Consider the following 24,457-nt stretch of genomic DNA (forward strand, 5'->3'; position numbering starts at 1 on the left):
TTTGGGATAGATGAAAGCTCCAAAGCAAATTTATGAGTTTGAAAAATAATCTTCATTTTGCATAGTGAAGAAAGCAATACAAAGATATAGGTAACATGGAATATAAATCAATTTACAACTAAGTTTCTTTTTCTTAGATTTCAGTTTCTACGTTTTCTACAAAGCCTCTCCAGCACTTGTTATTACTTGTCTTTTTGATGATAGCCATTCTGACTGCTGTGAGGTGATATCTCATTGTGCTTTTTACTTGCATTTCTCTGATGATTAGTGATGTTGAGCATTATTTCACACATCTATTGGCCATTTATACGTCCTCTTTGGAGAAATATCTATTCAGGTCCTCTGCTCATTTTTTAAATGGATTGTTTGGTGTTTTTGCTGTTAAGCTGTATGAATTCCTTATACATTATGGAGGCATTATTTGCAAAAATCTTCTCCCTTTCAATTGGCTATATCTTTACTTTGTCAATGGTTTCTTTTGCTGTGCAGAAACTTTTTAGTTTGATATAGACCCATTCATTTATTTTAGCTTTTACTTCCTTTGCCTTTGAGGTCAAATTCATAAAATCCTCTTTGAACCCAAGATCCATAAGTTTAGTACCTATGTTTTCTTCTATGGAGTTTATTGTTTCAGGTCTTATGTTTAGGTCTTTGATTCATTTTTGAGTTAATTTTGATACCTGGTGACAGATAGCAGTCTAGTTTCATTCTTTGACACATGGCTTTCCAATTCTCCCAACACCATTTATTGAAGAGGCTGCCTTTTCTCCATTGTATGTTTTTGGCTTCTTTGTTGAAAATTATCTGTGCATATTTATATTGGTTTATTTCTGGGTTCTAGATTATATTCCACTGATCAGTGTGTCTGTTTTTCTGCCAATACCATACTGTTCTGATTATTGTTGTCCTGTAATACAAGCTGAAGTCAGGGAGTATGATAACTCCAGCATTGCTCATTTTTCATAGGATTGCTTTGGCTATTCGGCGTCTTTTGTGGTTCCATACAAATCTGATGATTTTTTAATTATATTTCTTTAAAAGATGCCATTGGGATTTTGATGGGGATTGCATTAAATCTGTATATTGCTTTGAGTAATATGGCTATTTTAACTATGTTGATTCTTCCAGTACATGAACATAGAATGTCTTTCCATTGCTTTCTAACTTCTTCAATTTCTTTTAAAAATGTCTTATAGTTTTCAGTGTATAGGTCTTTCACATCCTTTGTTAAGTTTATTCCTAGGTATTTTATTCTTTTTGCTGCAATTGCAAATGTAATTGGTTTTTCTTTTTTAATTTCTTTTTCTGAGGTTTCATTGTTAGTATATAGGAATGCAATGGACTTTTGTATATTGATATGGTAGCTGGCAACTTTATTTATCTGTTTATTGTTTCTAATAGCTTTTTCGTGGAGTCTTTAGGGTTTTCAATATATAGCATCATGTCATCTTCAAAAAGTGACAGTTTACCTACTTCATTCCTTATTTTGATGCCTTTTATTCTTTTCTCTTGCCTGATTGCTCTGGCTAGGGTTTCCAATACTATGTGGAAAAACAAAAGTGATAGGGGAAAACCCTGTCGTATTCCTGAATGTAGAGCAAAGGGTTTAAGTTTTTCACCATTACATACGATATTAGCTGGGGTATTGTCATATGTCGCCATTATTATATGAAGGTATTTTCCTTCGATACCCATTTTATTAAGTGTTTTAATCATAAATGGATGTTGCATCTTGTCAAATGCTTTTTCTGCATCAATTGAAATAATTATATGATTTTTGTCCTTTATTTTGTTTATGTGATGTATCACATTGATGGACTTGCATATGTTGAACCAGCCTTGTGCCCCTGGGATGAATCCCATGTGGTTATGTCGTATAGTCTTTTAAATGCATTTTTGCATTGGATTTACTACACTTTTGTTTAGGATTTTTGTATTTATCAGAGCTATTAGTCTGTAATTTCTTTTTTGTGTGTTACCTTTACCAGGATTTGGTAACAGGGTAATGTTGGCCTCATAAAATGAGTTAGGGAGTATTATCTCTTCTTCAATTTTTTGGAAGAGTTTGAGTAAGACAGGTATTAGGATTTTTGGAATGTTTGGTAGAATTCACTAGTGAAGCCATCTGGTCCTGGACTTTTGCTTTTGGGAAGGTTTTGGATGACTGATTCAATTTTCTTACTGTTGATCAGTCTATTTAGATTTTCCAGTTCTTCATGATTCAGATTAGGAATGCTATGTGATTGTAAGAACTTGTCCATTACTTCTAGGTTACTGAATTTGGTAGCATATAGCCCTTCATAGTATTCTTGAATAATCCTTTGTATTTCTTTGACATCCGTGGTAACTTCCGTCTTTCATTTCTGATTTTGTTGATAAGGGTTTGTCAATTTTATTAATCTCTTCAATCAACAAGCTCTTTGTTGCATTTTTTCTATTGTTACTTTGTTCTCTATTTTATTTAGTTCTTCTCTGATTTTTATTATTTCCTGCCTTCTGCTGACTTTGGGTTTCATTTGTTTGTCTTTTTCTAGTTCTTTAAAGTGTAGCATGAGGTTATTTATCTCGGTTTTTTCTTCTTTCTTGAGATAGGCCTGTAATGATATAAATTTCCCCTTAATACTGATTTTGCTGTATCTCAAAAATTTTGGTAGGATGTATTTTCATTGTCATTTGTTTCTATTTATCTTTTGATCTCTCCTCTTATTTCTTCTTTGACCCAGTCATTCTATAAAAGTGTGTTGTTCAATCTGCATATATTTGTGTTTTTTCCTGCTTTCTTTTTGCAGTTGATATTCAATTTCAAAGCCTTGTGACCAGAGAATATGCTTGGGATGATTTCAATCTCCTTAAATTTGCTGAAGCTAGTTTTATGTGCCAATCAATATATGGTCTATTCTTGAGAATGCTCCATGTCCATTAGAAAAGAATGTATAGTCTGATGTTCTTGGATAAAGTGTCTATAAATGTCAATTACATCCATTTCATATAAGGTGTTATTTAGGGTTGATATTTCTTTATTGATTTTCTGTTTGGATGATCTAATTCTGTTAGTAGTTGCTTTGTATCCCTGATTGGGGGTATATATACTAATGAGTGTTATGTCTCCTTGTTGTATAGTCCCCTTTATCATTATGACATGTCTATGTTTGTCTCTTGTTACCTTTTATATCCTGAAGTCTCATAACATTTCATTTCATACCGTATTTCCCTGAAAATAAGAGCTAGCCCGACCATCAGCTCTAATGAGTCGTTTGGAGCAAAAATTAATATAAGACCCAGTATATTATATTATATTATATTATATTATATTATATTATATTAAAGACCTAGTCTTATTTTATAGTAAAATCTTATATTAATTTTTGCCCCAAAAGACGCATTAGAGCTGATTGTCTGGCTAGGTCTTGTTTTTGGGGAAACATGGCATCAGTACAGTTACATCTGATTTTCTCTGAATACCATTTGCTTGGAATGTCAATTTCCACCCTTTCACTTTGAGTCTATGTTTGTCCTTGTAGCTGAGATATGTGCCATGGAGGCAGCATATGGTTGGGTTTAGCTTTTTGATCCAATCTCCTACTCTGTGCCTTTTTATTGGTGAGTTCAATCCATTTACATTTATGATGATTATTTATATGTGAGGATTTCTTATCATTCTACCTTTGATTTGCTGGTAGGATGGTGTCTCCATTGTTTCTTTGTCTTTTTGTTGCTGTTTATAATTTCAATGTGGTGGTATTCTGTGATTTTTTCCCTCTGTTTCTTCTTTTTTTATGTTACGTATTTCATTTCTGCATTTTTTTGACTGGTTACCATTAAGTTTATGTAAAAGAAAGTTTGGTATTAGGAGTATTCCACTTTCTTCCACATGCTTTTTGTCTCTATTCCCCTTTGCACGTTCAGACCTTTACTCTTTCTCATTTTATGTGTTTTTTTTTTGTCAAAAATTATCCCTAGGTATGCTGTGAGTTGATTTCTGCACTCCAGTAGCAAGTTGTCTTTTTCTTTAAAAAAAAAAAAAAAAATGTGTTTGTCTTCTTTACTCTGTATGTTATGTTTAAGTGTGTAGTGTCCTATTTGGTGTAGAGATTGATATTTCCTGCTTCTGTCTGTCTATTCATGATACTACTCATGGTTTTGTATTCTTTTGCTTTTTTGTTTCAGGTCGAATAGCTTCCTTTATTATTTCTTGTAGTGCAAATCACGTGTTAGAAAATTTCCTCAGCTTCCGTATGCCTACAAAGGTCTTTATTCCTCCTTCATGTCTAAAGGATATCTTTGCTGGATATACTACTCTTGGCTCATAATTTCTCTTTCAATAGTTTGAATATTTGATTCAATTCCTTCCTGACTTGTAAAGTTTCTGCTGAAAAATCTGACGATAATCCAATGGGCTTTCCTATGTAGGTTACCATCTTCTTTCGCTGGCTGCCTTGAGAATTCTTTGTTTGTCATTGATTTTTTTTTTAATTTATTGGGGTGACAATTGTTAGTAAATTTACATAGATTTCAGGTGTACAATTCTGTATTACATCATCTATAAATCCCATTGTGTGTTCACCACCCAGAGTCAGTTCTCCTTCCATCACCATATATTTGATCCCCCTTACCCTCATCTCCCACCTCCCACCCCCCTTACCCTCTGGTAACCACTAAACTATTGTCATTAATTTTTGACATCTTCAAAACAATGTGCTTTGGAGAAGGCCTGTTGGGATTGAGGTAATTAGGTCTTCTATTTGCTTCTTGGATTCAAGGATCCAGTTCTTTCCACAAGTTTTGTAAGTTCTCATTGACTGTTTGTTTAAATATACTCTCTGTTCTCTTCTCCCTCTCTTCTCCTTCTGGTACGCCCATTTTTCTTATATTGCTCTTTCTGATGGAGTCAGAAAGTTCTTGTAGAGGTCTTTCATTTCATTTAATGCTCAAGTCTCTCTCTTCTTCCATCTGTGCCATTTCCCCATTTCTATCTTCGATGTCACTGATTATTTCCTGGCTGCTCTATTTCTGGTCAGCTCTATTACCTAAGTTGGCTATTTCATTCTTCATTTCTTTTATTGAGTTCTTAATCTCCAGGAATTCTATTTGTGTTTTTTTTTTTTTTTTGAAAATTTCAATCTCTTTGGTAAAATGTTCATCTTGTTCTTTGATTGTGTTTCTGAGCTCATTAAATAGTCTTCTGTGTTTTTTTGCATCTCATTGAGTTTTTTAGGAACTACAATCTTGAATTCTGTGTCATTTAAGTCACATATTTCCACGTCTTTAAGTTCATTTCTGGAGACTTTTCATTTTCTTTCTGAGCTTCCTTGTTACCTTGATTAATCATGGCAATTAATGAATTATTATTTCCCATCCTAGGCATCTGCAGGAGTAGATTCTGCAACAGATTCATAGGAAGAGGTCTTTCTTTTGCTTTCCAGTAGGTGTTGATGGAATGTTTTATTTTCTTTTTTATTGCAGTCTTTTATTCTCTCTCATACTGTAGTGTTATATCTTCTCTGCATGGTTCTGGCTTCCCACACAATGGTGGAGGTGTTCCCTGGAGAGTGGGCTTTTCTCTGTGAACAGGTTGCCTGGGTCGCTGGTCACTGCCACTGTAGGGGGTATGTGGAGAACTCCTTAAGTTCCATAGTTCTTTCTGTACCAGTTTCAGTGCCTGTGTGCTTTAGCAGCTCTGTTTACCCCTTCTGGGATCCACCCAGATAAGTGGGGGAAGGGGCAAGGTGCATCGTGAGAGTTGGCCCTGCACAATTGTGGCAGCCACCAGCAGAGCAATACCTGCACCCAAGGATCATTCCTCTTTGCTGAAACTATGTCGGCCAAGAGTCTGTGGCTGCAGGGCCACAGTGTTCACAACTACGAACATTCTGTTCTTTTGATATGACTCTACCACTGTTCTGCTTCTAGCACTGGGAGGGTGGTTTGGATCGAGCTCTGGACGTGTAGGGAGGTAGTCAGCTAGGCTCTGAGCCTATGCCTTCTGTCCTCTGCTTAGCAATGAGGGCTTAAACTGCTGTTTTCACCCTTCTTCCCTCTGTCTTCACTTCAAGGTCTCTGCCATGAGCATTGGGTTCAGCTGTGTTATATGCTGGTCCCTCAGACGGGACTGTGGGCCATAAGGAGAGAACTAGCAGCCCGAATTTCTTCCTCTCCTGTGACTGCTGCAGCTCTGGAATGCAGGGCACTCAGAGTTCCGGGCTCCAATCTGCATCGTGGGTCCACACATGGCCTGCGTCTCTGCACTTCCCCCTTTTTCCTCTCCCACTCACCCAGTTTGCCCAACTTTAGATGATTTCAATTGCTCATGTCTTAGTCTTTCCTGTCTGCTATTCAGGGAGTCCTTTGTGGAATTATAGCTATTCAATTTGTTGCAAATTCCAGGGAAGATTTCAATTAGCTCACTTCATGCTGCCATTTCTGTGACATCGTTGACTATATTCTCTATGCTGCACTTTATATCCTCCTGACTACTTTGTAACTACCGATTTGCATTTCTTAATCCTTTCACCTTTTTTTCACCCAGCTCCTCATCTCTCCTTCCCTCTGGCAACCACCAGTTTGTTCTCTGTATCTATGAGTCTATTTCTGTTTTGTTTGTTCATTTATTTTATTCTTTAGATTCCACATGTAAGTGAGATCATATGGCATTTTTCTTTCTCAGTCTGACTTATTTCCTTAGTACAATACCCTCTTGGTTCATCCATGTTTTCACAAATGGTAAGATTGCAATTTTTTGTGTAGCTGAGTAATATTCCATTGTATATATGTACTACCTCTTCCTTATCTTGTTGTCTATTGTTTGGCATTTGGGTTGCTTCCATATCTTGGCTATTATAGATAATGTTGCAATCAACATGATACATGTATCTTTTCAAATTAGTGTTTTAGATTTTGTCAAATAAATACACAGAAATGAAATTGTTGGGTCATAATGTAGTGCTATTTTTAATTTTTAGAAGAAACTCCAAACCATTTTCCATAGTGGTTGCATAATTTGCAGTCTCACCAACGATGTATAAGGGGTCTCTTTCCTCTACATCCTTGCCAACACCTGTTGTTTGTTGACTGATTGATAACAGCCATTCTGACAGGTGTGAGGTGATATATCACTGTGGGTTTTTTTTTCTTTTCTTTTTTTATTAAAGTTTATTGAGGGTGACAATTGCTAGTTAAATTACATAAGTTTCAGGTGTACAATTCTGTAATATGTCATCTATATATCATATTGTGTGTTCACCACCCAGAGTCAGTTCTCTTTTCGTCACCATATATTTGATCCCTTTTACCCTCATCTACTACACTCCTTTCCCCTTACCCTCTGGTAACCACTAAACTATTGTCTGTGTCTATGAAATTTTGTTTCTTCATTTAAACGTCTTGTTCCTTTGTTGTTTTCAATTGTATATCCCTCATATCAGTAAAATCATGTTTCTTGACTTTATTTTATTTATTTATTTAACTTACTATAATAATCTCAAGATCCATCCATGTTGTCACAAATAGTACTATTTCATCTTTTCTTATGGCAGAATAGTATTCCGTTGTGTATATATACCACATCTTCTTTATCCAATCATCTGTTGAGGGATGATTTGGTTGTTTCCATGTCTTGGCCAATGTAAATAAAACTGTAATGAAAATCAGAGCACATAAATATTTATGAATAAATGTTTTTTGATGTTTTTGGGTAGATAACAAGGAGAGAGTTTGCTGGATCATATGGTAATTCTATTCCTAATTTTTTGAGTCACCTCCACACTGTCTTCCATAGCAGCTGCACCAATCTGCATTCCCACCAACAGTGTATGAGGGTTCCGTTTTCTCCAACACTTGCTGTTATTTGTCTTGTTGATGATAGCCATTCTAACTGGGGCCATTTTAAAAAGAAATTGAAGAAGACACAAGCAATGGAAAGACATTTCATGTTCATGCATTGGAAGAATCAACATAGTTAAAAAGGCCATATTACCCAAAACAATGTACAGATTTAATGCAATCTCCATCAAAATCCCAATGACATTTTATTAAAAAACAGAACAAAATATCATCAGATTTTCATGGAACCATGAAAGACCCTGAATAGCCAAAGCAATACTGAGAAAAAAGGACAATGTTGGAGGTATCATACTCCCTGACTTCAGTGTCTACTATAGGACTACAATAAGAAGAACAATATGGCATTTGCAGGAAAACAGACACACAGATCAGTGGAATAGAATTGAAAACCCAGAAATAAACCCAAATAAATATGGAAAGATAATTTTTTTACTAAGAAGCCAAAAACATACAATGGCAAAAAGATAGCTTTTTAAATAAATGGTGCCAGGAGAATTGGAAAGCCATGAGCAAAAGAATGAAACTAGACCACTATATGTCACTGTGTACCAAAATTAACTCAAAATGGATCAAAGACCTAAACATAAGACCTGAAACAATAAACTACATTGAAGAAAATATAGGTACTTAGACTTATGGATTTGGGGTTCAAAGACGATTTTATGAATTTGACTTCAAAGTCAAGGGAAGTAAAAGCTAAAATAAATGAATGGGACTATATCAAACTAAAAAGCTTCTGCACAGCAAAAGAAACCATCCACAAAATAAAGAGACAACCAACCAAATGGGAGAAGATTTTTGCAAACAACACCTCCAATAAGGAGCTAATATCCAAAATATATAAGGAACTCATACAAATCAACAACAACAAAAAAATCCAATTAAAAAATGGGCAGAGGACTTGAATAGACATTTCTCCAAAGAGGACATACAAATGGCCAACAAACATGTCAAAAAATGCTCCACATCACTAATCATCAGAGAAATGCAAATAAAAACACAATGATATATCACTTCACACCAGTTAGAATGGTTATCATCAACAAGACAAATAATAACCATTGTTGGAGAGGCTTTGGAGAAAAAGGAGCCCTCATACACTGTTGGTGGGAATGCAGATTGGTGCAAAATTAAGAATAGAATTACCACATGTCCTAGCCATCCGTCTAACGGATATCTAACCGAAAACTCTGAAAACATTTATCCATAAAGATTTATGTGCTCCGATGTTCATTACAGCTTTACTTATAGTGGCCAAGACATGGAAACAATCAAAGTGTCCCGCAGTAGATGATTGGGTAAAGAAGATGTGGTATATATACAGAATGGAATGTTATTGTGCCGTAAAAAAAGATGAAATAATGCCATTTGCAGCAACATGGATGGATCTTGAGATTATTATGCTAAGCGAAATAAGTCAGACAGAAAAAGTCAAGATCTATACGACTTCACTGATATATAGTATATAATACTGAAAACAAAAGAACATGACAAGCAAATGAAGAAACAAAAACTCATAGACACAGACAATAGTTTAGTGGTTACCAGAGGGTAAGGGGAGAGGGGTGTGGTAGTTGAGGGTAAAGGGGATCAAAGATATGGCAGTGGAAGAAGTGACTCTGGATGGTGAACACACAATGTGATATAGAGATCATGTATTACAGAATTGTGCATCTGAAACCTATGTAACTTTATTATCAATTGTCACCCCCAAAAACTTTAATTAAAAAAAATCAACAAAATAAAGAGACAACCAACTGAACGGGAAAACGTTTTTGCAAACAAGGCCTCTGAAAAGGGGCTAATATCCAAAATATATAAGGAACTCATACAACTCTATAACAAAAAGCAACCCAATTAAAAAGTGGGCAGAGGACCTGAATAGACATTTCTCCAAAGAGGACATACAAATGGACAATAGACATATAAAAAACGCTCAACATCACTAATCATCAGAGAAATGCAAATAAAAACCACAATGAGATATCACCTCACACCAGTTAGAATGGCTATAATCAACACTGTGGATTTAATTTGCATTTCTCTGATGATTAGTGACATTGAGCATCTTTTCATATGTCTATTGGCCATGTGTATGTCCTCTTTGGATAAATGTCTATTCAGGTGATCTACCCATTTTTTAAATTGGATTCTTTGGATTTTGTTGTTGAGTTCTTTATAAATTTTGGATACTACTCCCTTATTGGATGTATCGTTGGTGAGTATCTTCACCCATTCAGTAGGCTGTCTTTTCGTTTTGTTGATGGATTCCTTTGCTGTGCAAAAACATTTTAGTTTGATGTATCCCATTTGTTTATTTTTTCTTTTGTTTCCCTTGCCCAAGGAGATATGTTAGAAAACATATCACTAAGAGCCATGTCATAGAATTTAGAGTCTATGTTTTCTTCCAGGAGTTTTATAATTTTGGGTGTTACATGTAAGTCTTTAATCCATTTTGAGTTTATTCTTGTATATGAGGTAAGAAGGTGGGGTAAGAAGGTGGTCCAGTTGCATTTTTTTTTTTTTTTTGCATGTTCAGTTTTCCAACACCACTTATTGAATAGACTGTCTTTACCCCACTGTATGTTCTTGCATCTTTTGTCATGGATTAAATGACCATATAGGCATGGGTTTATTTTCTGGCTTTCTATCCTGTTCCATTGATCTATGAGGTCTGACAAGCTCGTGAACTCATCCTACAAAAAGTGCTACGTACCTCATTGCTGAACTTCATTTTGGTCACCTTTGAAGTACTCCTCTTGGGAAGCTATACACCAACACCAGCACCTAGTCCACCCTTCAAAGCAATTCTGGAACTCTTTTTCTGGAATGGCCATCAGAGTTTTCCTCATGTTACCCTTGATATCCTGATGTCTTCCTTTTAATATTTCCTGTATCTTCACATAAAGAAATAAATCATTGAGGGCCAGATCAGGTGTGTAGGGAGGGTGTTCCAATACAGCTATTTGTTGACTGGCTAAAAACTCCCTCACTGACTGTGTCATGTGAGTTGGTGCATTGTGATGCAAGAGCTCCTTCAGGACCATTTTCGCACACATGTTTCTCATGCCAAGATTTTCAATTAAGATTTTCCTGTTTCTCTATCAATGTTTACTTGGTCTGCTATGCTTCTCACAGTCAGCTGATGATTTTGACACACTGTATGAGGAATTTTTGCAATTTTTTCATCAGTTCTGCTCGTTACTGGCCGCCCTGACCTCTCTTCATCAGTGACATGTTCTCTCCCCTGAGAAAAACGTTTAATACATTTGTACTCTGACATTTTCTTCCTGGCATTATCCCCATAAACTTGGACTAACATGTCCCTGATTTCACTTCCACACTTGCCAAATTTAACAAGAAATTGAATGTTTATTCTTTGCTCTAATTCAAGTTCAGACATTGTCACGATGGCACACAAAAACACACAACAATGTTGAACACCACTCAACAAGACACAGCCACACATTGACACAAACACAGCTGTGAGACACTGATATACCAAATTTATGACACCTTACAGAGCTGTTTGTACAGTGCTGCTATTGTAAGCGCACGGTGGCAAGTTCATGAACTTGCCAGTCCTTCATATTTGTCTGTTTTTATGCCAGTACCAGGCTGTTTTGATTACCATAGCCTTGTAAGTATAATTTGCCTAGTATAGTTTGATATCAGGCAGCATGATATCTCCATCTTTGTTCTTCTTTCTCAAGATTGCAATGGCTACTCAGGGTCTTTTGTGGTTCCATATAAATATTAAGCTTATTTGTTCTAGTACTGTGAAAAATGCCATTGGTATTTTTTTTTTTAATTTTTATTTATTTATTTATTTTTTTAATTAGTTTCAGGTGCACAAGACAAAGCAAAACTTAGACGTTTATCATTTATATGCCATTGGTATTTTGATAAGGAATTCATTAAATCTGTAAATTGCTTTGGGTAGTGTGGTCATTTTAATGATGTTAATTTTTGTTTTTAATCCATGAGCATGGTATATGCTTCTATTATTGTATCTTCTTTAATCTCTTTCTTCAGTGTCTTATAGTTTCCTGAGTACATGTCTTTTACTTCCTTGGTTAAATTAATCCTAGGTATTTTATTTTTTATGTAATTGTAAAGCAGAGTGTTTTCTTCATTTCTCTTTCTGACACTTCATATGTGTGTATAAAAATACAACTGATTTCTGAATATTAAGTTTGTATCTTGCTGCTTTACTAAATTCATTCGTCAGTTGTAATTGTTTTTTGTTGGAATCTTTGGGGTCTATGTATATATTATCATGTCATCTGCAAATAATGCTAGTTTTACTTTTTTCTTTTCCAGTTTGGATGCCATTTATTTCTTTTTCTTGTCTGATTGCTGTGGTTAGATCTTCCGATACTATGTTGAATGAGAGTGTACCTCCTTGTCTTGTTTCTTATCTTAAGGAGAATTATTTTCACGTTTTCCCATTGAGTATGAGGTTAGCTGTGGTTTTGTCATATATGGCCTTTATTATGTTAAGGTATGTTCCCTCTATTACCACTTTGCTGAGTTTTTATCATAAATGGATTCTGGCTTTTATCAAATGCTTTTTTTTTTCTTTTTTGCATCGATCGGCATAATCATATGATTTTTAGCTTTCATTTTGTTTATGTGGTGTATCACATTAATTGATTTGTGAATGTCAAGCCAACCTTGTATACTAGAAATAAATCCTTCTTGATCATGGTATGTGATCTTTAATGTACTGCTGAATTCGGTTTGCTAATATTTTGTTGAGGATTTTAGCATCTGTGTTCATCAGGGATATGAGCATTTAATTTCCTTTTTTGTAATGTCTTTGTCTTGTATTGGAATAGGGGTAATTGTAGCCTTGTAAAATGAGTTGGCAAGCTTTCCCTCTTCTTGAAATTTTTAGAATACTCAGAAAGATAGGTGTTAATTCTCTTTCACATATTCAGTAACGTTCACCTGTGAAGCCATTCAGTCCAGGACTTTTGTTGTTGTTGGGAGTTTTTTGATTACTGATTTGATTTCATTAGTAGTAATTGGGCCATTCAGATTTTCAGTTTCTTCTTGATTCAGTCTTGAAAGAATGTATGCTTCTAGGAATTTGTCCATTTTTTCAGTTTGTCCAATTTGTTGACATAATTACTCATAAATTTTTTTCTCATAATGAGTTGTATTTCTGTGGTGTTAGTTGTCATTTCTCCTCTTTCCTTTCTGATTATATTTATTTGAGTCTTCTCTCTTTTTCTGGTTAAAGGTTTATCATTTTTTTTTATCTTTTCAAAGAACCACTTCTTGGTCTCACTGATGCTTTGTATTGGTTTTTTTAGATTCTGCTTTGTTTATCTCCACACAGATCTTTAGTATTTTCTTACATCTACTCACTTTGGACTGGCTATATTTGTTATTTTCTCTTTCTAGTTACTTCAAGCATAAGTTGAGACTGTTTATTTGAGATTTTTCTTGATTCTTGAGGTATGCTTGTATTGTTATGAATTTCCCTCCTAGGACTGTTTTTGTTGTGTCCTATAGATATTGGGTCATTGGGTTTTCATTTTCATTTGTCTCAAGTTCTCTTTTAATTTCTTCTTTGATCTCATTGTTAACCCATTCATTGTTTAGTAGCATGTTATTCAGCCTCCATGTGTTTGTATTTTTTCCAGTTTTTCCTTATAATTGATTTCTGGTTCCATAGCATTGTGGTCAGAGAGGATGCTTGATATGATTTCAATCTTCTCAAATTTATTGAGACTTGTTTTGTGGCCGTTAACATGTGGTCTTTCCTAGAAAATGTTCTTTGTACACTTGAAAAGAATGTATATTCTGCTACTTTATAGTGAAATGCTCTAAAAATATCAATTAAATCCACCCGGTCGAGTGTGTCATTTAAGGCTGCTGTTTCTGTGTTGATTTTCTGTCTAGAAGACCTGTCCATTGGTATCAATGGGGTGTTAAAGTCCCTTATTATGACTGTATTACTGTTGATCTCTCTTTTTATGTTAATCAATAATTGCTTTATATATTTAGATGCTCTTATGTTGGGTGCATAAATATTTACAAGGGTTATATCCTTCTATTGGATTGATCTCTTTATCATTATGTAACATCCTTCTTTGTCTCTTATTATAGACTTTGTTTTAAAGTTTATTTTGTCTGACATAAGTATCGCTACTCTACTACAGCTTTTTAATTTGTTTGTTTCCAATTGCATGAAATATCTTTTTCCATCCCTTAATTTCAGTCTGTGTGTGTCTTTCGATCTGAAATGCGTCTTTTGTAGACAGCATATGTATGGGTCTTGTTTTCTCATCCATTCAGCTACCCTGTCTTTTCATTGGACCATTTACTCCAATTACATTTAAAGTGATTATTGATAGGTTGCATAGTTATTGTCATTTTATTATTCATACTTATGTTCTTTCCCCTTCTTCTTCTTAAAAAAGTCCCTTTATTATTTCTGATAATACTAATTTGTTCACGATGGACTCCTTTAGCTTTTTCTTATCTGGGAAGCTCTGTATCTCTCCTTCAATTTTAAATGGAAGCCTTGCTGGGTAGAGTACTCTTGGTCGTATGTCCTTGGTTTTCATCACTTTGAATATTTTGTGAGAATTGCTTCTGGCCTGCAAAGTTTCTGGTGAGAAATTAGCTGACAATCTTATGGAAGCTCCCTGATAAGCAACTAGTTGCCTTTCTCTTGCTAATTTAGGATTCTCTCTTTGTGTTTAACCTTTGCCATTTTAATTATAATGTATCTTAGTATGGGTCTGTTTGGGTTCATCTTGTTTGGAATCCTCTGTATTTCCTGGACTTGTATGTCTATTTCTTTCACCAGATTAGGAAAGTTTTCAGTCATTATTTCTTCAAATAGTTTCTCAATCTCTTGCTTTCTCTCTTCTCTTTCGGGTACTCCTATGATGCAAGTGTTATGCTTGATGTTGTCCCAGAGGTCTCTTAAACTATTCTCTGTTTTTCATTCTTTTTTTTTTTTTTTTTTTTTTTTTGCCATTCTGAGTGGGTGTTTTCTGCTACCTTGTCTTCCAAGTCACTGATTCAATCCTCTGCTTCCTCTGGTTTGCTGGTGATTCTTTCTCCTGCATTCTTTATTCAGTTATTGTAGTCTTCATTTCTGACTGGTTCTTTTTTATGGTTTATGTTTATTTATGCTTGCTATGTCTTTGTTGAAATTCTCACTAAGTTCCTTAAATATCTTTATTACCCTTGTTTTGAACTCTGTATCTGGTAGATTGCTTTCCTGCATTTCATTTGTTTCTTTTTCGGAGCTTCCTCCCGTTCTTTCATTTGTGACATATTTCTTTGTTTCCTCATTTTGGCTGCTTCTCTATTTTTGTTTCTATGTATTAGGTAGATCTTCTACATCTCCCAGTCTTGCTGGGTGGCCTTCTGTAGTAGGTGTCCTTTGGAGTCCTGTGGCATAGTCTCCTTGGTTGCCTGCTTTAGGCACCCCAGGAGTGTGTTTTGTGTGAGTTGTGTGTTCCCTCCTGTTATAGTTGATCCTTAATTGCTATTGATTGGCACATCAGTGGGTAGGATTGATCCTTATGCTGATTGGCTGTGGTGTTTTGCCACATCCACAGCTTATGGGCTGCAGTTCAGGGTGCTTACCAAATGGAGCAGAATATGCCTCAGTGAGCTCTACTGCCTGCTGAGACCATCCTTTGGTGTACCACTTGTGGGGTTAATTAGGTGGTGCTCTGCTGTGGCCTTAAGCCAACCTCTGGGTATGTTGGTTCTGGGGCCTCTTGGGAGGGGCTGCTGTGCAGGCCCAGATCACCCCGTTCCTATGACTAGGTAGTCCCTACCTGTTGCTGCCTATACTGGATCTGGAGATGCTTGGGAGAGGCCACACTGCAAACTGAGGATGGCCATTACCAGTGCCAGGCCTGGGGTAGCTCCACAAAAAGCCCAGGGTATCCCAAGGTCTGTTGCTCCCTGCTGGCTCCCATAAAACTCAGCTGCTGATTGAGCCTCCTGCAATACACAAGTTGGGTGAGGTGGTGTCTCAGGGAGTCACCAGGGTACAATGAGTGGTGTTTACCAGGTTAATGTGGATTTTGGTTTGGTGCCAGTGTTAAGCCTGGAGCTACTCAGCAAAAGTCTCAGAACACACTGAGGTTAGCTGCCGCTTATCTGGGGTCTGTGGAACTCTGAGAGTTGTCCAAGAACAAGTGCAGCACATGCAGGACTGGCTGCTGGCCATGAAAATGCCTCCCGAGTTTCACTACTTCAGTGGGGCAGGGTCCCAGGGAGTCACCAGGGTAGAGCAAGTGGAGTTCACCAGACTAATGCAGATTCAGATTTGGCCATGTGGGGGAGAGCTCAACAGAAAAGATGGCGCCTGCTTGCCGGCTGCATGGGAAGAAATTTCTACACAGAGAACACGGTGACTGTCCATGTAGTCCTCCCCCTGAAGCCACACAACTCAGTCTCTCCCTGTATGTCTCTGCTACCTCCTGATTCACTGTCTCTTTGCCAGAGCCCAGGTTGAGTGCCTACAAGTAAGTCTATGCATGGGCACTTTAAGAGGACGTCTGAGTTTCTCCTAGCCTTCCATCTCACCCAGTCAGTCAGAATCCCCTCTGTTTTTCACAGCCAGATATTGTGAGGGCTACTCTTCCCCATACCAGTATGCTGGGCTTGGGAGCCTGATGTGAGGTTGGGATCCTTCACTCCTCTAGGGGGGACCTCCATGGCCAAGATATCCCTTCTGATTTTCAACAACACATGCAAGTGTGGGGTTGGCCCACCTCATATCTCCACCCCTCATACCAGTATTGATGTGGCTTATTTATATCCTTAGTTATAGGACTTCTGTTCAGCTAGTCTTCAGATGGTTTTCTAGGTTGATTGTCCTATAATTTAGCTGTAAACTAATGTGGTGTGGGAGGAGGCAAGCACAGTATTTGTCTACTCCAGCACCTTGAATCCCCTTAGATTTCAGTTATTTCTTAAATAATAATTCAATCAATGCATACTAAATACCAAGGGTTGTGCTAAACACTAATATTAGTGTCACACAGGGTATCAGGTGGGGTCTCAGCTCCCGCTCCCCACATAAGAACTCAGGATATGGTGAGGCCAAAAAGGAAAACCCACGGAGCCATAAATAGGGGCGTCATATCACTATATTATCGCTGACAGCTGGGTTGGAGACCCAGGAAGCAGGAACCACACTATCCGCAACCTGCCATCCACTTCTCTGCAATCCACAACCTGCACTCCACCGCTTGCTAGCTCAGCCACCATCATTTTGCTAGCCCCCATTTGCTGCTAGTGTAGCCACAACAGTTATATTAGTGGCCAATGGCTCACTGGTTACAACTGACGGCCAACTAGCCACAGCTGATGGCCATCCAATCACAGTTGATGGCCATTTACTACCTGAGCCAGCACCTTTCCACATGAGACCAAGAGCCTGGAAACTGCACTCCTGGCTCTGTCCGCACACTCCACCCCTACAGGGTCTCACCTCACAATCTATGTGACAAGCGTCTTCCACGAGGGGACCTGTGCAAGGACCCTGGAGGTGAATGCAATATCCTGGACACAGCCAGGCTCTGTGGGCACAGCCAGGGTTTTTCAGGGCACCACCAGTTCTTCTGGACACAACCAGACTTCCTGGGCTTCTTAGGGTACCATCAGTTTCCCCGGGCACAGCCAGTGCCTCTCAGGGCACTGTCACTCTCTCTGGGCACAGCTAGACTTCCTGGCCTCAGTCAGGGTTCTCAGGGCACTGCCACTCTGACTGGACACAGCCAGGCTTCCTGGCTCAGCCAGGGTTCTCATGGCACTGCCACTCTCTCTGGGCCTCTCAGGGTACCGTGCCGGAACAACAGCGACTCACAGTCAAGGTGCTTACATATTCTCAATGGCGGCTGGTCAAGACACAAAAGCAAACATCCGCCAATTCCACTGCATGGTGGTATGTTCTCAAGCAAACAGTCAAGCTGTCCATTAAATTAGGGATGGAAGGCTATAGCCTATAGTCCATAGTCATTCGCCAGGGCTCTCCTGGGGGTGAAGGATGACCTTGACCTCACCCTCATCACCCATGGAGGACTCAGCAAGCGTTTCCTGCTGGGACTACAAGTCCTGCATCCAGGCTGCCTCAGCAAGAACTTCCCAGCCCACAGGGCCGCAACGACCTTCGCTTTCTCCGGCCTCTACTGGTTGAGGAACCATCCATGTTCCCACCCCTCCACAGGGGTCCACCTCTCTGGCAGCTGCTCCTCCTGGTCTTCCTGAGACTGAGTGTTCATTTGCACAAACCGCTCCACCGCCCATTGGAGAGCTTTCGCTGGCACTGTACCCTGCTCGCTGTGCCATGTGTCATGCAGGGTGTCAGGCGGGGTCTCAGCTCCTGCTCCCCACATAAGAATGCAGGATACAGGGAGGCCAAGGAGGAAAACCCACGGAGCCATAGATAGGGAGTCATATCACTATATTCACTACAACCTAGCTGGTGGCTAGGTTGTAGACACAGGAAGCAGGAGCCACACTATCCGCAAACTGCCATCCACTTCTCTGCAATCCGCAACCTGCATCCCACCACTTGCTAGCTCAGCCACCATCTTCTTGCTCGCCCCCATTTGTTGCTAGTATAGCCACAGCAGCTATATTAGTGGCCAGTGGCACACTGGTTACAGCTGATGGCCAACTAGCCAGAGCTGATGGCCTTCCAATCACAGTTGATGGCCATTTACTACTTGAGCCAGCACTTTTCTACGTGAGACTGAGAGCCTGGAAACTGCACTCCTGGCTCTGTCCCCACAGACAGAGAAGAAAGATAGAAGCTCAAACTCTAAAGAAAGAAACATGTAAATGAACCATAAATGTAGAGTGTGATAATTCTCTTGTAAGGGAAAGTACAGGGATTGAATGATCTTCAATTAAATGTTTTATCTATATTTTCACTGCTTACATGGTCATGCTCAATCTGAGCACCAGAATATTGGCTGCAATAATCATGTAGGACTTAGGCAGTGGGACTATATATCCATGAGAATATTTCAAGTGATTTTTAATTCAGAAATTTGTGAAGATACCGAAAGGATTGAAACTGAATTTACATAATGAACACCACATGTAACACATTGTTTGTCACATATCAACTTCTAACTCCTCAATAAAAAAGCTGATGAGAATTCTTGGACAGTTAGAGAACACTTCTTGGTTATACTGCTTGGTATAACTCACCTATTCTAGTAATCACTAGAGAATAAGGATAAAAATTCACACACCTGTTGCTTGCCTCTTTTTCTACTGATTGCATTAAGTATTTCCTCATTTTTTTCCAATTTATTTTGTCAAGGCTTTTATTATCAGATAGAAAGTAGGTGAAGACACTCTTTGCTATGTTTACTCAACATTCCCCTTTAGAGCATCCTTTAGGGGTGGCCAGGTGGCTCAGTTGGTTAGAGCGCAAGCTCTGAACAACAGGGTTGCCAGTTCGATTCCTACATGGGCCAGTAAGCTGCACCCTCCACAACTAGATTGAAGACAATGAGCTGCCACTGAGCTTCTGGAGGGGTGGCCAGATGTCTCGGTTAGAGCATGAGCTCTCAACAACAAGGTTGCTGGTTCAATTTCTGGATGGGATGGTGGGCTGCACCCCCTGCAACTAAAGATTGAAAACGGCAACTGGACTTGGAACTGAGCTGCACCCTCCACAACTAGATTGAATGACAATGACTTGGATCTGATGGGCCCTGGAGAAGCACACTGCTCCCCAATATTCTCAAAAAAAAAAAAAAACACTAAAAACAAAAAAACAAACAAAAAAGCAGCATCCTTTACAGAACTATTTTAAGACGACCTTGATTTTCCCTAATATGTTCCAAAAATGCTTCCTAAATATTCAATTATTAGGTTGGTGCAAAAGTATTTGCAGTTTAAAAGGTTAAAAATAATTGCAAAAACTGCAATTACTTTTGCACCAACCTAACATTATCCTGCAATACCTGTTATACACTTGTTTACTTTCCTACTGTGCTTAATGACTAATCATATAGAAGAAAACTTTGCCCATACCAGATGTGTTAGTTTGCTAAGGTTGCTATAACTATCTACATGGGTGATTCAAACAACAGAAATCTATTTCTCACAGTTTTAGAAGCCAAAAGTCCAAAATCAAGATGTCAGGGGAGGGGGAGGGAAAAATAAAAAGGGTGTCAGCAGGTTTGATTTCTCCTGAGGCCTCTCTCTTTGGCTTATAGATGGCCATCTTCTTGCTGTGTATCCATATATAATCTTTCCTCTGTGCACACCCACCCTTGGTGTCTGTTTGTGTGTCCAAATTTCCTCTTATAAGGATACCATTCAGATTGGATTAGGGTACATCCTAAGGATCTGGTTTTAATTTAATTACCTCTTTAAAAGTCTTTTCTCAAGATACAGTCACCTTCTAAGATACTCGGGGTTAGGGCTTCAACATACAAATGTTAGAGAGACCTAATTCAGATTATACACTGGATATTTCTACTTTTCAAAATCTTATTCACTTTATTTCTTTACTTTTCAAAATCTTCTTGACTTTTAAATGTGTATTTGTTTGTTTTAAGTTATCAAATGTGGTTTTTAAATAGAGGTGTTTTACAGATATCTAGACTTCAGAGACAGTTACTATGGCCTTTGAAAGTAACCTTTAACTTCCAAAATATCTGTACTTCTGTATTGTTTTCTTATGCATAATTGCTGCACTAGCATTTAGATTTAAACTGGCATCTCTGTTTTCTAACATGTGTAGATAATTCTGTTTTTTCTTTATTAAGCTCCCCACCTCCCAAAAAAGTTGTATTTTTCCTCTTCTTTTAAAAGATTCACTTCAAAAAAAATAGTAGGAAGAGCTACTCTGGTTGTTATCAAGATTTATTATAAATCTAAAGTAATTAAGATTTCTTTATTACATTGCATTGCCACAAAGATAGACTTACGGAAGAATAGAACAGAATAAGGAGTCTAGAGACAGATACATATTTAAATTACATTTAAATTACAACATAATTGGTACTGCAGATAGTGGTATTGGTCAACTGACTAACATTGAAAAAAATAAAATTTTACCCCCAGTTCACAGCACACACAAAAATCAAGTCCAAGTATATTGAAGATCAAAATGTAAATGGTAAAACACTTAAGCTTCTCAAAGATAAAGTGGTTTTCAAAGTGTGATCCCAAGACTACCAGAATCAGCATCATCTGGAAGTTGAAGGAATGCAAATTCTTGGACCTCTTTTTTGACATAAATAACTAGAAACTCTGGATTTATGACCTAAATATCTCTTTTTAAAAATGTTCCAGTCACAGGGATGTAAAGTACAGTATAGAGTGCACTGGTTTTTTGAATACTCCCGGTCATTCACAGAACATGAAAAAATTCACGATTCTCAGAAAAGTAGGAAAGCAAGGAAACGTTTATTGAAAGTCGGTCAGCAAGGATGCCTGTGGCAGTGTCTAAAGAAGATGGCTGCCACAGGTTTTTGTTTTAAAAAGAGAGAAGCACCAGCAGAGGAGTTGCCAGGGGCAGAGTCTAGAGTAGACGGCTACCCCAGACTGAGAGGTAGAAGTCAGAGAGAAGTACCATCAGAGAGGTTGCTGGGAGCAGAGTCTTAAATAGACAGCTGCCCGACGTATAAGGGGTTAAGGAGAGAAGCACCAACAGAAAAGTCACCAGAGGCAGAGTCTAGAATAGACAGCTGCAGTGGGTTTCTGTTTAGCTGGGGTTTTATATTTTTCTCTGCAGGATGTAGGGTGCTTATCAGCTTGCAGGGGGGGGCTGTTACAATTGGCTTCTTATGGGAACTGTCCCATTTCCATCCATGATGGATTCAGGGCGCACGTCAGCTTGCAGGGAGCTTCTTCTGGGAACTGTTCTGTTCCCATCTATGATGGGTGTTGGTTAGCTTGCAAGGGGTTGCCATTGCATTTGGCCTCCCCTGGGGAACTGTTCCGTTCCCATCAATGAGGGATGTAAGGTGCTTGTCAGCTTACAGGTACAGGGCTAGCCAGGGGATACAGAGCCAAGCAGTTAATTTTTAAGTTCATTCCTGCTAATTCACAAGCTCGCTCCTGTTAACTCTTTGCTGTCTCATTCTGCTAGCTCACAAATTCACTTCTGTTAACTCTTCACCTGTCTCATCATAGAGAATACATTCAATAATGTTGTAACAACTAAGTACAGTGCCAGGTAGGTACTAAACTAGTCGGGGGGATCACTGCATAAATTATATAAATGTCCAACCTATGCAATATATCTGAAACTAACATAAAATAATATTGAATGTCATCTATAACTGAAAAAAAAATCAATAAATATTTTTTAAAAACGTCCAGATGATTCTGATGCCCATTCAAGTTTTAGTACCACAGGATAAAGAGAATACTTCATGGCCTTGGAGAAGGAGTAAAGAATTTACAGGAGTAATAACAATAGTCATAAAGAAACATATTAATAAATTGTATCCCATTAAAAAAAATCCTTTCCATCCCAATACAAGTTTAAAAGAATGAAAAGTAAACCAGAAACTGGTAGAAGATATTCACAACACATATTCAACAATAGACTAGTATACAGAAATTATAAAGAACTTCAAAGCAATAAGAAAAAGACATCCTTCCCTCACCAGACACATACAAATAGCTAAAAACTTAAACTGGTGCTTCACAAAAGAGTGCATCTAAATGGCTAACAGGCATGTGAATATATGTTAAGTACCATTAGTCAACAAGGAAATACAAACTAAAACAACAATTGGATATACTACGTTCACACCAGAATGGCTAAAATTAGAAGGGTAAATAATATCAAATATGAGTGAGGATGTGGAGAAAATGGAAGGTAAATTGGTATAACCACTAAGAAAAGCTGGTTGCCAGTATCGATTAAATGTAAAAAAATGTACAACCTGTGACTCAGTAATTCTAATTCTATGTAATTCTTATGAGAAATTAATGTTTTGTTATCAAAAGACATGCACAAAAATGTTCAAAGCCATTATTCAAAATGGCTAGTCTGAAAACAATTCAAATGTTCATTCATAGTAGAATAGGTGAATTATGGTATATTCACACAATGGAATATTACACAAAAATGAAAAATAATGAACTACTGCTACATGCCACAATATGAATAAATCTCACAGAAATAATGTTGAGTGGAAAAAACCAGACACAAAACAGGACTTACAGCATGATTCTAGCAACAGAATTTTAAAAACAGAATCAAAACTTATCTATGGTGATAGAAATCAGAACATTTATCAACTTAAAAAGGTGGTTGAGCTATGAGAGAGACTTCTGGATGCTGAAAATATTCTTTATCAGTGTAGTGGGTTATGCTTAGTTTCCTTCCAAAAAGAAGACTCTAACACAGGAAAGGAGAGAAAGTCAGAGTAAACTATATTGATGTGGGGTGTTTTATAGGTAAGACTTTATTTTGGGACATGATACCGGGTGTTAAGATTGGGACACTGGAAAGAGTAAAACACGAAAGGGAAAGAAAACCAATGCAATGGTGTAGTAACAAAGTGGTCACCACTATGGAAAACTAGAACCTGATCTCATTAGAACCTCCTGTTGAATCATGCAGATTGTGCCTCAGTATTTCCCACCTGAGAAATACAAGGGGAGCATATATCAATGATCCACATTCCCCTCTAAAGACAAGGATTGACCCAAGGGGCGTTAATTACTCCGCATTTGCAATTTTGAGCATCCACAAATGATAAGCAGCTTCTCACAGGTGTCCCAACCACATCATAAGAAAAGCCTTGGTATAAAAATGCAGAAGACATGCAGTGCAGTTGAAATTAGGTTCTGTAAACATTTGCCTTGCAATGGCTAGGTGGGAAAGTGGATTGAGAAGATGTGAGACAGGACACAAGAAGTGACTAATATTAGCAGGTTTTTATGAGCAAACAAATAAAAATATAATATATACACAAAATCAATAATTTTTTTCATAGTAAAACTTCAGTGCGACAGTCTGTTCAATAACTGTTTAACTCCCAGTGACACCTAGTGGTGAAATATAGACATTCACAAGCGTCAAGTTACAGCTCTTTAATGGTGTCTAGAGTAATTCCTGTGAAATGCTATGTTGCTCAACTTCACTCCTTTCTGAATTAAACACCCAGTGGACAGTCATCTGCAATAACAGCTGTTCATCTGTTGGGACCCTTATCTTAATCTATCACTTTAAGAAGATCAGGTAAACTCAGTTTGGTACCTTGCAAGTAAACTATATTTGCTTCGTTGTAAGTGGAGGATTTTATCTGACTTTGGGATACTCTCCCCATATTTTATTTCCATAGTTACTGTCAGCCTCACATGAGATCTTTATATTGCATCTGTAATCTAAAAATCTTAATTTCTCCAGATTTCAGTAGTTACTCTACTGAAATATGCAAATTAAATATGTATGAGAAAGTACCAAATAAATTCCATTAAGCCAATTTAATTTCATTATTTTAAAACCACAATTAGTTTCTATATTTCCAACTGATTTATATTTTATTAAAAGCACATTCAGAGGGATCAATTCTTTTCCATATGAAAAAATTATACATGGTAAAAACTGACAAATCAAACGTTGAATTTTACCTGTAAG

Source organism: Rhinolophus sinicus, linkage group LG14, assembly GCF_036562045.2.
Source record: "Rhinolophus sinicus isolate RSC01 linkage group LG14, ASM3656204v1, whole genome shotgun sequence".
NCBI classification, from domain to species: Eukaryota; Metazoa; Chordata; class Mammalia; order Chiroptera; family Rhinolophidae; genus Rhinolophus; species Rhinolophus sinicus.